This window comes from Arabidopsis lyrata, assembly GCF_000004255.2.
Source record: "Arabidopsis lyrata subsp. lyrata unplaced genomic scaffold ARALYscaffold_5, whole genome shotgun sequence".
Lineage (NCBI taxonomy): Eukaryota > Viridiplantae > Streptophyta > Magnoliopsida > Brassicales > Brassicaceae > Arabidopsis > Arabidopsis lyrata.
In genome coordinates, this window is record NW_003302551.1 from 9,636,922 (window position 1) to 9,651,039 (window position 14,118).

General features: G+C 35.0%; 2 long non-coding RNA genes across 2 annotated transcripts; both read left to right on the plus strand.

Annotated features, from left to right (window-relative positions):
* The first annotated feature begins 11 nt into the window (after window positions 1-11).
* On the plus strand, window positions 12-10,739 carry LOC9311659. The gene is made up of 18 exons (XR_002331915.1): window positions 12-172; window positions 261-499; window positions 728-838; window positions 995-1,517; window positions 1,614-3,732; window positions 3,793-4,036; window positions 4,878-4,934; window positions 5,188-5,235; window positions 5,375-5,465; window positions 6,415-6,514; window positions 6,755-6,854; window positions 7,212-7,689; window positions 7,804-7,924; window positions 8,069-8,312; window positions 8,672-8,777; window positions 9,228-9,293; window positions 9,414-9,473; window positions 9,549-10,739. It is a non-coding gene; the product is annotated as an uncharacterized LOC9311659 (long non-coding RNA).
* Window positions 10,740-13,240: 2,501 nt separating this feature from the next.
* On the plus strand, window positions 13,241-14,084 carry LOC110228073. The gene is made up of 2 exons (XR_002331678.1): window positions 13,241-13,461; window positions 13,595-14,084. It is a non-coding gene; the product is annotated as an uncharacterized LOC110228073 (long non-coding RNA).
* The last annotated feature ends 34 nt before the right edge of the window (window positions 14,085-14,118 follow it).

Sequence of the window (14,118 nt, forward strand, 5' to 3'; positions counted from 1 at the left end):
GTAAGTAGCTTTTCTGTAGAGTTTTCCTCCCTTTGGATATTCAATACTTGGTTTAATAGCTGTTGAAACTTATTACTACTGTATATTTATTAGGTTGCAACATGAGCTGAAATTCATTTGACCAGGAAGAAGTACTTACATGGGTGGTCACTTGGTTAACGCATTCAAATAAGTTCCTTTTGAACCCTTTCTACTGAATTAGTTTGTGTTCCTTTCACCTTTATCACTTCTCTAATGTTCATTATTGTTTATTTTAACAGGTTTTCGGTAACTGATTGATCAATACTTGCCGTGTCTTGGAGTTGACCGAATCAATATCCTTTTGAATATTTCCTTTCTTGAGTGTACCTGATTGATGAATACTTCTTTTTATTGGCTTTTATTTTCTCATTAAAAAAACACTAAATAAGTTAGTTTTTGTTCAGGCTCTATTATGGTACCATTTTATAACCTTTCTGATATAAAAGGGTTGTGAGGACTCCAAACCATTTCTAATCAGGTATTTAAGGGTTTGGCTGCTTCTTTCTCATTGATTTTGTTAGAAGACTCTGCTGTTAGTATTGTATTTTATTGTTATGAGTTGTTGCCTTTCGACTTTTGAAGTTTGAGTACATATATTGTGATGGATTTCATTGAATCAGTTTGTGGCATTATGTATATATTTGAAAATGACATCTTAACGGAGGAAATGCATTTACTAGATACTCATGCTTAAGTTTTTGTCTAGGTTGGTCAATGTGTGGACATGTAACGAGAACACTGCTAAACGCTTACATGTTCAGAGGATTCAGATGTGCCAATACCTACTTACCAAGAACCCTGAAATACAAAACCAGAGGTAATCAAAGTTGCTAAAACATGCATCTTTATAAGAGTAGTGGATTTGGCTTTATATTTTTGTTGGATATTTTTCAACATGTTATATACTTCAGATTTTGGGAACTATTGGTGTTTCATTATCTCTTGATTGAAATTACGTCTGTTTCTCACTTAGGTCCATAGGAAATTTACAAGCAAAGTTGAGGGGAAGGTGAGTTATGACGATTTTGCATACTTTATTCTCGCTGAGGAGGAAAATCATCTGAGCATAGTCTTGAGTATTGGTACACGTCTCTTCCTTTCTCTCTTCAGCCATTTTGTCTTGTTGGTATGCTCATCTATGTCCCATGGATGTTAAACACATCATCTTGGTAGTTTTGTGTTTTTTTTTCCCTTGATATTGATTAAAACAACGTTTGCAGATTCAAGTGCATATATAGAACTGGGCACTCCCAATTAAATGCAGTTTTTTTACGAAGAGCGGCTGCATCGCATCTTTGAAGATATCCTATGTCTTTTCATATTCCTGGCTATTCTGTTTTTTCTTTTTTCTTATTCGAAACATCAATTTGTTGAATGACTCTTTCAGAAGGAGAACTGCATCTCACTCCAGGATATGAAAGACTTTCTGGAAATGTTTTCAAAATACTCTTCAACCTAAACAAATTCATGGCCTCTGAAACTTATTCATTCGCCAGGTAAGTGTAGCTTTTCTATAGAGTTTTCCTATGTTTGGTTATTCAATACCTGGATTTAATAGCTGTTGAAACTTATTACTACTGTATATTTATTAGGTTGCAACATGAGCTGAAATTCATTTGATAACCGGAAGAAGTACTTTGACATGGGTCACTTGGTTAAGGCATTTCGATAAGTTCCTTTTGAACCCTTTTTACTGAATTAGTTTGTGTTCCTTCACCTTTATCGCGTCTCTGAAATTGTTCATTATTCAATCTTTTTAACAGGTTTTCTTTATACCTGACTGATGAATACTTCTTTATAATGTGTCTTGGAGTTGGCCGAATCAATTCTTTTGAATTGTTTCCTTCGCTGAGTTTACCTGATTGATCAATACTTGTTTATTGGCTTTATTTTCTCATTTTTAAAAAAATACGTTAGTTGTTGTTCAAGCTCTATTATGGTACCATTTTATAACCTTTATGACATAAAAGGGTTGTGAGGGCTTAAAACCATTTTTAGTCGGGTATTTAAGGGTTTGACTACTTCTTTCTTAAGGATTTTGTTAGCAGGCTCTGTATTTTATTGTTATGGCTTTATGTATATATTTGAACATGTTGAATTTAACCACCTAATTTTTTCCCCCATTTTAGGAGAATCAAAAAGCAGCACTTCGTCTAGCAGCACAGTGACAAATTCGTTGAAGGGAAGACCAGTGCAGGTACCCTGTTCTGTTCTTGTAAGTAATAGCCACTAGCTCTGGAAGATTGTTTAATAACTTGATCTTCTTGGGGGGCCGTATATTTGAGGGTAAAGAACCTCCACAACTTGTTGCACTTTTAAACATAAAAAGGTATTTCTTTTGATTGTTGCTGCAAGACAATATTTCTTTTGATATAGATACATTAACTTTGACCAATATGACCTATTGACAGAGGAAATGCATTTATAGAAAGTGACGATGGAAAAACTGATGTTGGTGCCTCTCTTTTGTAATATATTACATACCTAAAAGGTTTGTTTACAATTTACCCTTCTGCTGCAGCGTCAGTGTAGCAGTGGGAACCAAGGACCAAGGCAAAGAGCTAAGACTTTGATTCCAATTTCCAAAGAGGTTTTGATGTAGGAGAAATTTAGGGAATTTACCTTTTCTTTTAATATTTACTTATTTCACGTTTTCTATTTTGTTTAGGGTTTTCTATTTTATGTTTTGGTTTTATTCTATATATATATAGAGATCCTAGGTTATTTACAGTACACGTTTTATCATTCTAATTAATAAAAGCAGAGAGCTTTTCTTTAATCTGGTGGATTTCCAGAGTTTCAACCTTTCAAGTTCGACGCTTGCGAACTTGATTTCTATCTAGGCATAGTGTTTGCTATTCCTAGAGATTCCGACTGCGTCAAGTGGTATCAGAGCAGGTTTTCTCCTGTCTCTTTTTGAAGCTTGATAGGCCATGGGAGATCACCCGGTTACCAAAGCAGATTTCGAGGGTTTTGCGTCGACTATTACCACGACTCTTACCACGGCTCTTACTGCTTTGACCAATCAGATGACGTTGTTGACAACCAAGATCAGAAACGGCAACAACAACACAAATCAACAAAGAGGCAGAAGAGAAAAATCAACTAAAGATCTACAGAGTGGAATTGATTTTGAACATCAGATGCATGTATTAATCAATAAGATTAAATATCAACAGAAAACTAGAGAGGAAGCGATTCGGGTTCCACGAGGAGAAAACAATCGTGTTGTGATTGATGAAAATACAAGTTCTAATGAAGAATCCATGAAGGAAGAGATTGGTCAAGAGAATCTACATAATAATTATGATTCTCACATGGATGCTAAAGAAGAACTCGTGAAGATCTTGGCAGCTTTCTGTTTTTTTCCCTTGATATTGGTTAAAACCATGTTTGCAGGTACATAGACCTGGATGGAGATGGGGTGATCACTCCCAATGAAGAGAACCATTGAAGATATCCTCTGTCAAATATTCGACATGATTAAACCAGAGGCAAGAGTTCTTTCAAATCATAACATGGTCTTTTCATTTTACTGGCTATTCTGTTTTTTTCTTTCTTATTCGAAACATCAATTTGTTAAATGACTCTTTTATAAGGAGAACTGCATCTCACTCCAGGATCTGAACTTTCTAAAATGTTTTCAATATACTCTTCAACCTGAAAAAATTCATGGCGTTTGAAACTCGTGACCCTTTTCTCATTTGCCAAGTAAGTCTATCTTTTCTATAGAGATTTTTTCCCTTTAGTTATCAATACTTGGTTTAATAGCTGTTGCAGCGTGAGCTGAAATTCATTTGGTTAAAGCGTAAGCTAAAATTCATTTTACAACAAGGAGTACTTTGACATGAGTCACTTGATTAATGCATCCAAATAAGTTCCCTGAACCCTTTTTACTCAGTTAGTTTGTGTTCTTTTCACCTTTATCACGTCTCTGATTTTCATTATTGTTTCTTTTAACAGGTTTTCTATTATGATCCAGGAACTCTCAAAACCGTTTTGTCTTATATTACAGGTGATAGGTTTTATTGTTTCGTCACTCTAACCAAGAAATCCGTTGATGAAATTTTGTACCTTCTTGTGATTGTAATTTTCGTAAAATCTTTCCCTTTTTTCGCTTACTAGGTTTTGAGTCTATCTGTCTATGTTTTTCGGCAGTTTCTTTGGAAATATTGGTTCAGTTAAGGTTTTAGTGACCCGTTCACTGATTTATGGCAATGCTTTTTATGCAAGTTCGTAAGGTTTTAGCACATAATCAAATTATAAGGTTAGACCTGTATCAAACTTTTTGGTTCATGATTGGTTGACTCGAGCGACGGCTTCCTTATCACTTTCTTTTGATGGTTTTGTGTGGAGTTTCGTAATTGAATTGTCCTTAGTTTTAATCTTCAGTGTTTCGATGACCTTTCAACGTGTGGTGCTATGTTTTGAAGATACAAGGGATATCACGTTTTGGTCTCTTTCTTTCTCAAAGTGAGAAACGCTTCTACTATAGGTTTTGGCTCCTAAATTGCAACATGTGGCTTTCTCTTGTAGATGCAGTGGTTTGGATTATGCTGTGTCTGACTTGGATGCTTGAGCGTTGTGTTATGGTTTCATGGGTTTTACTCGTTTCCTACCTTACTTTAGATTGGGATCTCATTGGGTTATTAACTGTTTTTCTTAAACATTATGACAACAACTGGCAACCCCATGTCATCAAACCATAATTTTTTTGGCAGCAACATGTGATTCTTTTGATTGCATATGATTACTTATCTGGATAACTCAGATTTTGAATCTGAACTGTCTTTCCTTTGTAATATACTGCATTAAATTCCTGAAACGTTTGTTTACAATTTACCCTTCTGCTGCAGGATCAGTCTGGCAGTGGGAACCTTGCCTTCCGCATTTAATTCTTCTTCTGCTCTCCGGTAAATAGTATAAGCTCATTTTTTATGTTTCTACTTGATTCTTCCTAATACATATATGAAGATATTGACATATCATGTGAACTTCCTTGAAGAAAAAAGGTTATGGTTCACATTTTCAATATAATAGGGGTTAAGAACTGGTTGTGCTTACTTCTTTTCGTCTTATGTACAAAACGGAAATCTTAATTTTCATCCTCTTGTTTATGTTGATGACTGAAGAGATAGGATTGATGGTTAACGTTGACTGTTTCAGAATGAGAGAGAAGCAAAGTAAAGTTCAAAGAGTGCACAAAGAAATAAGGTCCAATGTTTCTCTCTCCCTGTACTTTTTATTTTTACGGTTATTTGATGCTACACTGACATGAAATGATCGTATAAGTTTGAAACTACAATATATTTATCTATTTACAACAATCATGATATCAATTTTGTTCTGGCAGCAAGCTGGTGTTGGTACATTAACATTGCTCAAAACTGGGGTTCCAGCAATAGCCAACAGATGATCCTTTTGAATAATGTTTGTGGTTACAGGTTTGTCATTTTTTATTTGGATAACTCCAATGTTGCATCTAAATTGTTATTATTTTGTTGTAGAAAGAAAGAAGCTAGTGCATATAGTGTTAAGGATCTTGCTTCAAATAAATCTTTCTATGTGCAATCACCTTGCCTGATTTTGCTCTGCATATTGGCCATCTCTCTAGTGAAGCTGGAAAGTTTTTTTTGTTTGGGTGTGCTATTGGTCTTAGCACTGCCTCAAAGAGACGTGGTTTTTTTCATGTTCTTGGTAAATGTAAGTCAGGGTATATATATACAAATCAGTTTTCGAAAGGTTTAAAAAGGAGAGAGTAACTAGTATATATTGTAATTTGATAGCATGTAGGCTGCGCTAGTAATTGGTTTGGTATCATGTTACATTTGCTAACAATCTTGTAGTAATTCTTTCACTAGTTTTTAAGCGGCTGTCTTTGGACCAGTTTCTTTGTTTGATATCGAAGCTGCTTTAATTGGTTAATCTATGTGTTACATCTCTTGGTTATAGGTTGTCGATGATTCTAGATACGTATAGATTTTGATGTTCCAAGATATGGATTTTCAGGTTCCTTCTGTTCTTCAGAGAGAATATTTTTTGATTAGTTGGCCAAAGTGATTGTATTCTTCGGCTCTTGTTTATGTGGGTTCCCTTCTTTGTGTTAGGTTCTCTTTATTATAGAGCGTTCATGTTTTTGCTCTTGCTTTAGTCGCATAGGAGGATGGTTTTCTATCATTAGTTTCCTGAATCTCTAGGGTTTTTTATGTCATTTGACTAAACGTTTTCTTAGAGTCTAAATCATAGTCACATATTCTTGTTGGATGCTTAACTTTTTATTGAACTTACTTATTATTATCAAAACTATGTGGAAGACGCAAAGAAGTTGCTTTTAGATCGTTCCCCATTATTCCTTAGTGCTAACGGTCTTTCTGTTTATTCAAAACTCTTAAGTTCTTGCTAGAGATCACATTGGGGTTCCTGGCTTAGGCTCGTGAGTTGGCTTTTTCTGCAAGTTTGTGTGGGTTTAACTCAGAATCAATTCATGATGGAGGTGAGACCTGTATGATACTTTTTGATTCCTAATTGGTTGAGTCGAGAGGCGGCTTTCTTTTGATGGTCTTCAGGTTTTGTCTGTTTTTTATTCAATGGTGGTCTTCAGATTTAATTGCTTGTGCTTATTGCTTTTCAGCTATTACTAGCTCTTTTTACTATGACATGTTTAGCAAATCACAGCTACTAGTGTCCCATGTTCTTGATTTGTTGGCTTACATGCTCTTTGCTTTAACTACAGAGCCGAGACAGTTCAAGGGGAGGTCAAGGCGCTGAAGCTTTATGTCATCAAAATCACCCGCACGAACACCAGAATTAACAAGTTAGGCATCACAAAGAGGGTAAGTTCTTTACCAGTTCTGGTCTATTGCAGCATATGAGTGAAAAGGTGTATATCCGTAAGTACAAACAAGGGTAAGAATCATAGTGTAATTGTGATTATTACAAAGACGGGGCTTTTCAAAAATCCATTTCAACATACTGTTTGAGTTCACTTCAGGTGCCTCAATGCATAGATAAACTTGCCCAAGCTAGTCTCAAGATATGGGGTTTGACAGGAGATAACTTGGAGACAGCCATAAACATAGGGTTTCTTGCCCTTGTAGTTGACTGTGCATCAGTGATCTGTTGTCGTGTCTCTCCCAAACAGAAAGCACTTGTATGAATAACTCCACAACTCTAAAAATATATTTTTCTAGGTAACACGGCTAGCCAAAGAAGGAACATGAAAAATGACTTTGGCAATCGGTGATGGTGAAAATGATGTTGGAATGATTCAAGAAGCTGCTATTGGTGTTGGCATAAGTGTCGTTGTGATATAGGAAAAAGATGGTGATAAATCAATGACACGTGGACGGTGGTAATTGAAGATTAAAAGAAACGGTCAAGATCTTTTGAAGATTAAGAACAGAAGAATGAACCTAATAAGAAGTTGAAGACCCTTTATTCTCTCATTATGCAAAAATCTGAGATTGTATCTTCTTCTCCATTTGGTTCTTTGTTTGTTCTTGAGAATTCTCTGAAATTCTCAAGCTATTCTTCATTGTTGCTGGAGCTTTCTCGTTTTGAGACTCTTGCTTATGAGAAGCGAATTGATGTTTTATGAACATAGGTTTGATTATCTTTAAAAATGGTTTGTGTTTGAATTAGATACAGTTTTCCTGTATCACGTTGAAGGTATGCAAGTGCTTTAAAAAAGTATTCTTCAGCACAATGAGATATAAAAGTAAAAATGTAGAATTGCAATTTTACATTTTCATACTGATGCGTGTGAGACTTTTTTGTGTGCAGGATATCTAACAATTACAAAATCAGAGAATTGGAGTTTTGGCTTGTGTCTTGTTGTGGGTTTCAGATCACTCACTTCACTTGGTCTCTTGGATCAGGATCGAAGAAATACCGGTATTGGAAGGTAAGAAGTCTCAGATTGCTTGTTTTTTAAGCTTTAAAGTTAATATTATCAAACTTTTTTTGTTGTCTCTTTTTTTTTTATAAAAAGATAGTGTATTGTTCTGTCTGAGCTCTGAACAGGGTTTTCGGTTTTCCAAGTGAACAGATGAGTAAAGGAAAGCATTTCATATTGATACAAAATCCTCTTAAAATACTGGTCAGACTTTCTAATCAAACACTGGTTCTCAACTTTAGCCAATGTTTCATCTAATGCTCTTCTCTGTTTCTCCAATTAGGCTTGGGGGGAATTAGTGTCGATATACAGTGATCTCTGTCACATGGGAACACCACCAGCTGTCATCAATGCGGATGAGCTTCAGCGAGATCCCGAGGTTTTGTTTCTGTAATAGGTAAATTTTAACTAAGATGTCTTTTTCTATTACATGTTTTGCCATCCATATATACATGTAGACTACACTACACGGTCTTTGTGATGATTTGAAACTTGTGACCTTTTTTTCATTCGCCAAGTAAGTCGAGCTTTTCTATAGAGTTGTCCTCCATTTTGTTATTCACTCCTTGGATTAATAGCTGTTGAAACTTATTACTACTGGATATTTATTTGGTTGCAACATGAGCTGAAATTCTTTTACATGAGTCACTTGGTTAACACATTCAAATAAGTTCCTTGAACCTTTTTTACTCTATTAGTTTGTGTTCCTTTCACCTTTATCACGTCTCTAATGTTCATTATTGTTTCTTTTAACAGGTTTTATTTTTTCATCGCTCTAAAAATGGTTCAGTTAAGGACTTAAACATTTTGGAGATGGATGCGGTAGACAAGCTAAATACTGACCAGTGTTCTCCATGATCAGGTAACTAATATATGATATATTATGTTAAGATTTTACAGGACACGATAAGCAGGTGCCCTTTTGTGGTAATGCTTTTTCTGCAAGTTCGTGTGGGTTTTTAACACAGCATAATTTTTCGTTCCTAATTGGTTGACTCGAGCGACAACTTCCTTATCTCTTTCTTCTGATGGTCTTCCGGTTTCGTCTGTTTTTTGTTGATAATTGTTTAGACTTTAGAGTAACTTTTACTTGATTTAGATTTTAGATAGTTTCTTAGTGTGAAAAATACTGTCAAGAAGGTACTAAATTATATTTTTTCTTCTTCTTATTACATTGCATCTTATCACAATTTTCTTACACAGTAGATGGTTGACTTCATTATTTCAACCAAATATAATTTCTCCTCATGTCTTGTTGCGTGTTTTTCATATTTTTTTCATCACTCACTTCACTTTGATTCTCTTGTTTCAGTTGATGGCTAAAGAGATTTGTTTTGCGGTTCGTTTATTGTTTCAGCAAAGCCGAGATAGAAACAAAGTAAAGATCATAGAGTACCATGTGCCAAGCCAAATTTGATCCAACGTTTCTCTGTCCCTTTACTTTGTTTTTTTACAACGTTTATAGAGATCATAAATTCCAGTTATCTACGTTTCGCAGAAAAGGTGGTGTTGCTACATCAAAACGGGCGTGTCAGCAACAGTTGATATTTTTTCCAAGGTCTATATTGCATTTATACTTTTCATGTTTATGTGATTACTAATTTTGTGTTATTTTACACTTTCGTGTATGCAGGAGACTGGAGTTTCTGGTTTCTTCTGTGGTATGTTCACATTCACATGGAAGTTGTTAATTTTACAGTTGTTTGATGCTACACTAACATGAGATGATCGTCTAAGTTTGAAATTACAGTATCTATTTACAAATATGTTGAAATTATAGTCAACATAACTATGTGGTGATCTCTGGTTCGGAAATTATATGGGTTCTTACTTGGTCTCTGGCTTGCTAAATCGTCCTTCTATTTCGGATTTCTTTAAGCTACAAGATTTGCAAATTAAATAGAACCAAAAACTGCTTGTTGTGGTGGCTCTTTTTGTATGTGTATGTGTGAATGCTGAGGATTTGACTCGCAGGATGGCTTTGATCTATGTTTGTTCTTGATATGTCTATATTTTACTTGTTTTAAGCATTAATTTGTCATCACTTTAGCATCATTTCATCACTGTTTCATATCATTCTTCATCGTTCTTGCACGCTTTGCATGTTTAGGATAGTTTTGCATACATGTTGCATTTTTGAGTTGTTTTCAGGTGATTTGGAGCTGTTGGTGAGCATATTGGAAGAAGCAAAGCGGAATCAAGCAGACACTCGACCAAGTCAGTCGAGTAACTCAACCGCCATCACTATTCCAGCACTTAATCACATACTTGACCAACTACTCTACCTTATTGGTCGAGTATCCACAGCCACCATCGCTCTCCCAGAACTCGATCATATACTCGACCAACTACTCTACCTTGTTGGTCTAGTATCCACATCCACCATCACTCTCTGAATACTTGACCAACTACTCGACCCTGTTGGTCGAGTATCCTCTATCACCTCACTTCAGAATCACTCGATCGTGCTCACTTCAAGAACACTCGACCGCATACTCAACCATGTTGGTCGAGTACCCTCCATCGCCTCACTCTTCCACCACTCGACCACGAACTCAACCTAGCAGCTTCAGAGTCTTCTCAAATCCGTACTCAACCAGACATTTGAGCATAAGGAAGAGAAGAGGATGAAGCAGACACTCGACCCTTCACTCGACCATGTCGCGACCAGAGCAAGAAACCTCGTCTACTCGATCGCATGAGTCGAATGTATCCTTAAACCGCCTTAATACTTTGTCGTTTTGTGTTTTAGGGTTTCTTAATATTTGCTATAAATAGGTTGTTTCTCTTAATTCTGAGACTTAAGCTTTATTCTGCAGAACAATTAGTGTTTTTTCTTCATATTTGTAATCCGAATTCCTCTTAATCTATTGAGTATTTGCATTTGATTTCTTCTACAAAGTTGTTTATCTTGTTGAGATCTTTAAGTTATGAAGATTTTAGAGAATTCTGGGTTTATGTTATAAGTTATGAATCTTAAGTAGTGATTAGGGTTCTTGAGGATGGATTAGAGTAGTTTAGAGTCCTTAATTTGTTAGGTGGTTGAGTATGATTGGTAGATCGCTTCTCGATAAGTTGTTCTTAATGCTAATTGCATTCTGATTAATTGGAATTTGAGCCCAGATATTTTCGCACCCACAAGGTGTTCAATGAAATGTCTATAACACTAATTCCAGAGATTCGTGTCTCTGTACCAAGGTGTTGGTTACAGAGAGCGTTTTGGATTTAACTTGTTGATTCGTAAAGCCTACTAGGTTAGCTTTCGTCAATGGTGTTTGAGTTTGGAACTAGCTTAGCTTGAGGATCTCTGTTGCGGTGGCACTTTGATTTGGTGTTGAACTTGTTGTCTAGGGATAGGTTGTTGAGCATGTTAACCACCTGATAGGTTAAGGAGACTTCACTACTCGATTACCCCATCCTTAGGAATTTCTCTTCCAATTGATTTCTCTATTTACATTCATATTCTTTGCTTGTTCTTATTGCATGTTGCTGAGTTTTTGCATTTTCTTGCCTGTTCTCACTCATATACTCGACCACACCCAGCGTCTGGCAACAGACTGTGCAGTCGAGTATATTTCTTGCATTTTATGTCTGTTTTTCTTCTAAATGGTAGACCATACCCAGTGCCTGGCAACATGCAGTGTTGGTCGAGTATTTTGTGTATTTCTGCAAGATTTTATGTTTTCTGCATGTTCACTTAGGACTGTTAGAAACTCCAAAACCTGTTTATGCTTGGCTTGACTCTGTGAAATATGATTGCATCTTGATCGTTAGAATCTCACCCAATTGGATTGACATCTTAAATTCTACAATAACATGATAGTGATTTAAGGAATTGAGAACTAGTGAAAATCCTACTATCAGTTCTCCGTTATTGCTTTGATGGTAGATTATTGCATCGAGGTTAAGGTGTGTGTCTTTTCATCATATATATCACTGAGATGCTTTTTGTTATGGATCATACTGTCCTTCGTTGTGTTGATAGATAGTTGAAGGTCCAAGACAGAAAGTCATCTTGTTTATGATATCTTGGGGTTGTTGTTTTGTTGTCTTTGAGATTGCTCTGCTTTTATATAAATTTGTTGACTATGTATAGGTTTGAGGAATGATGCCAAGTGGCAAGTCTTGTTTGGGTTACATTTATATTAACTTGTGACATTGTTCATGTTGATGTAGATTATTGGTTTAAGTTGATTTTGTTGGCATATTTTTTGAACTAGCTTTCTTTATCACTGGTAATTAGAAGAAGCTGAAGCAGTTTCTTCCTGATTTGTTCTTCTTCATGTTTTTATTAATCATTGTTTCTATATATTTCCTAGTGTTGTTGGATTTCTCTGTTTTTTGCAAAATACTTGTGTTTTTTTTAGGGGTCAAGAGAAAAGCATTGGTTACCATCGAAGATGGCTTTATATCTTGAGGCAATTTTTATTTCCGAATCTTTAATCATACATGCTTGTGATGCTGGATTCTAATCCCATAGGTATGTTGAGGATGCAAAGGGATGCAAGCTCCATTACGTCTTTTTTTTTGAGTGAAAGGATGGCTTTGATCTATCCTTATTCCTCCATTTCCCTTTCATCATACATTTCTAACCATAGTAGTGATCTTCTGGTGGTGGTTACAGAAGTATGAAAAAACTCTTTAATATATTGGCTTGTTATGTTATTATAATCGTATTCTACTTGTTTAAGGATACAAAGTAACATGACTTGTCTTTTTGGGCATTACGTCTTACGGAAATGTGACACTATTCTAAGAGTTGGTCAGATTTGTGTACTGTACTGTTTCACCTATAGACTACATTTAAACCCGCGGTAAACCACGGGGCTATAAGTTTTTTAAAAAAATCAAAATATTATTTATTTAATTAATTATTTATATATATAAACTATTATTTTTTATTTTTAATATATATCTATAGATATATATATATATATATAATATTTAGTGTACAGTTACAATGTTTTAGGTAGCATCATCGGGACTATATATGTTTAGGTGTCATAAGTGATTAACAATTTTATTTAACTCATCTTATAATTTCTAAAAATTTATCTTTTTAATTTTATAATTATGTAATAATATATATATATATATATATATATATATATATATTAAAAATAAAGCCTAAGCTTAATTTGGGAGTATTGAAGTTAAACTTGATTTTGGGCTAAGCTTAATTATGGGTTTACAAAACCCAAAATTAAGCCTAAGCTCTAGAATTCTCTAGAAGTATCATAAAAAATCATCACCACTTTAAGTGTTCTAGAGAATTCTATTAGATATATATTTAGATAATTATGTAGAATAACCTAGAAGGTTGTAAGATAAAATCTAGATATTTTAGTAGAGTTATAGAGATGATGGTATAATAATCTACAACATTTGTAAGCCATCCTTGGAGGCGATAAATACCTCTTCACCCCTTCTTTCGTAATTAAGTTGAGCAAGTGAATAAAAAAGAAAGTGTTCTTCATAAGTTCTCTAAGAGGGTTTCTCATCTTAGTTTTTTCGAGTGTCTCGGGGAATTACGGTCTTTGGCTAGTGTAAGCACTATCAGGCGTTTTCTTTACATGCTTCCTATATACTTTTGAGAATAAAGTTTTTAACATTGGTACTTGTTCTCTACAGTTTGGTTCCTAATTGCATTGGATATCATTTTTTTTACTTACTGTGTAGATGCAGGGGATTTGACTTTTGGTTTCCTAATTAGTTGATTCGAGCGAATACTCATGTAACATTCTCAACCCAAAACGATGGGTGTCAATCAACACCAAGGGAGGGTGTCACTCGACACCATCAACTTTAGGGCGCTCGGGTTAAGTTCCTTAACTCAAAGGAAATGTTCAAAACCCTATTAGATGGATGATAAAATCTTGTCCATAATTCTTCTTACCATATTTATTAATCCATCATTATCTCTTAAATGTGTTTCTTATGCTTTTGTACAGCTTTTAGCCACATGTTTTGAATTATATTTAGCAAAAATGGAAGCAACTAAAGAGGTGGCCGCGTAGCTATGGTAGTTTGCAGACCATCCTTCACTACTTCCATACGTACTTCACAATACTGAAATTTCTGTTCATTTTCATAACCATGATTAAAGGTAAACAGACTACCTATTAAGAAAATCTTATGTCAAAAGATGAATGAGAGAGTATTTGTGGCATATTGAGACTATGATTCTAGCTATCTTAGATAAA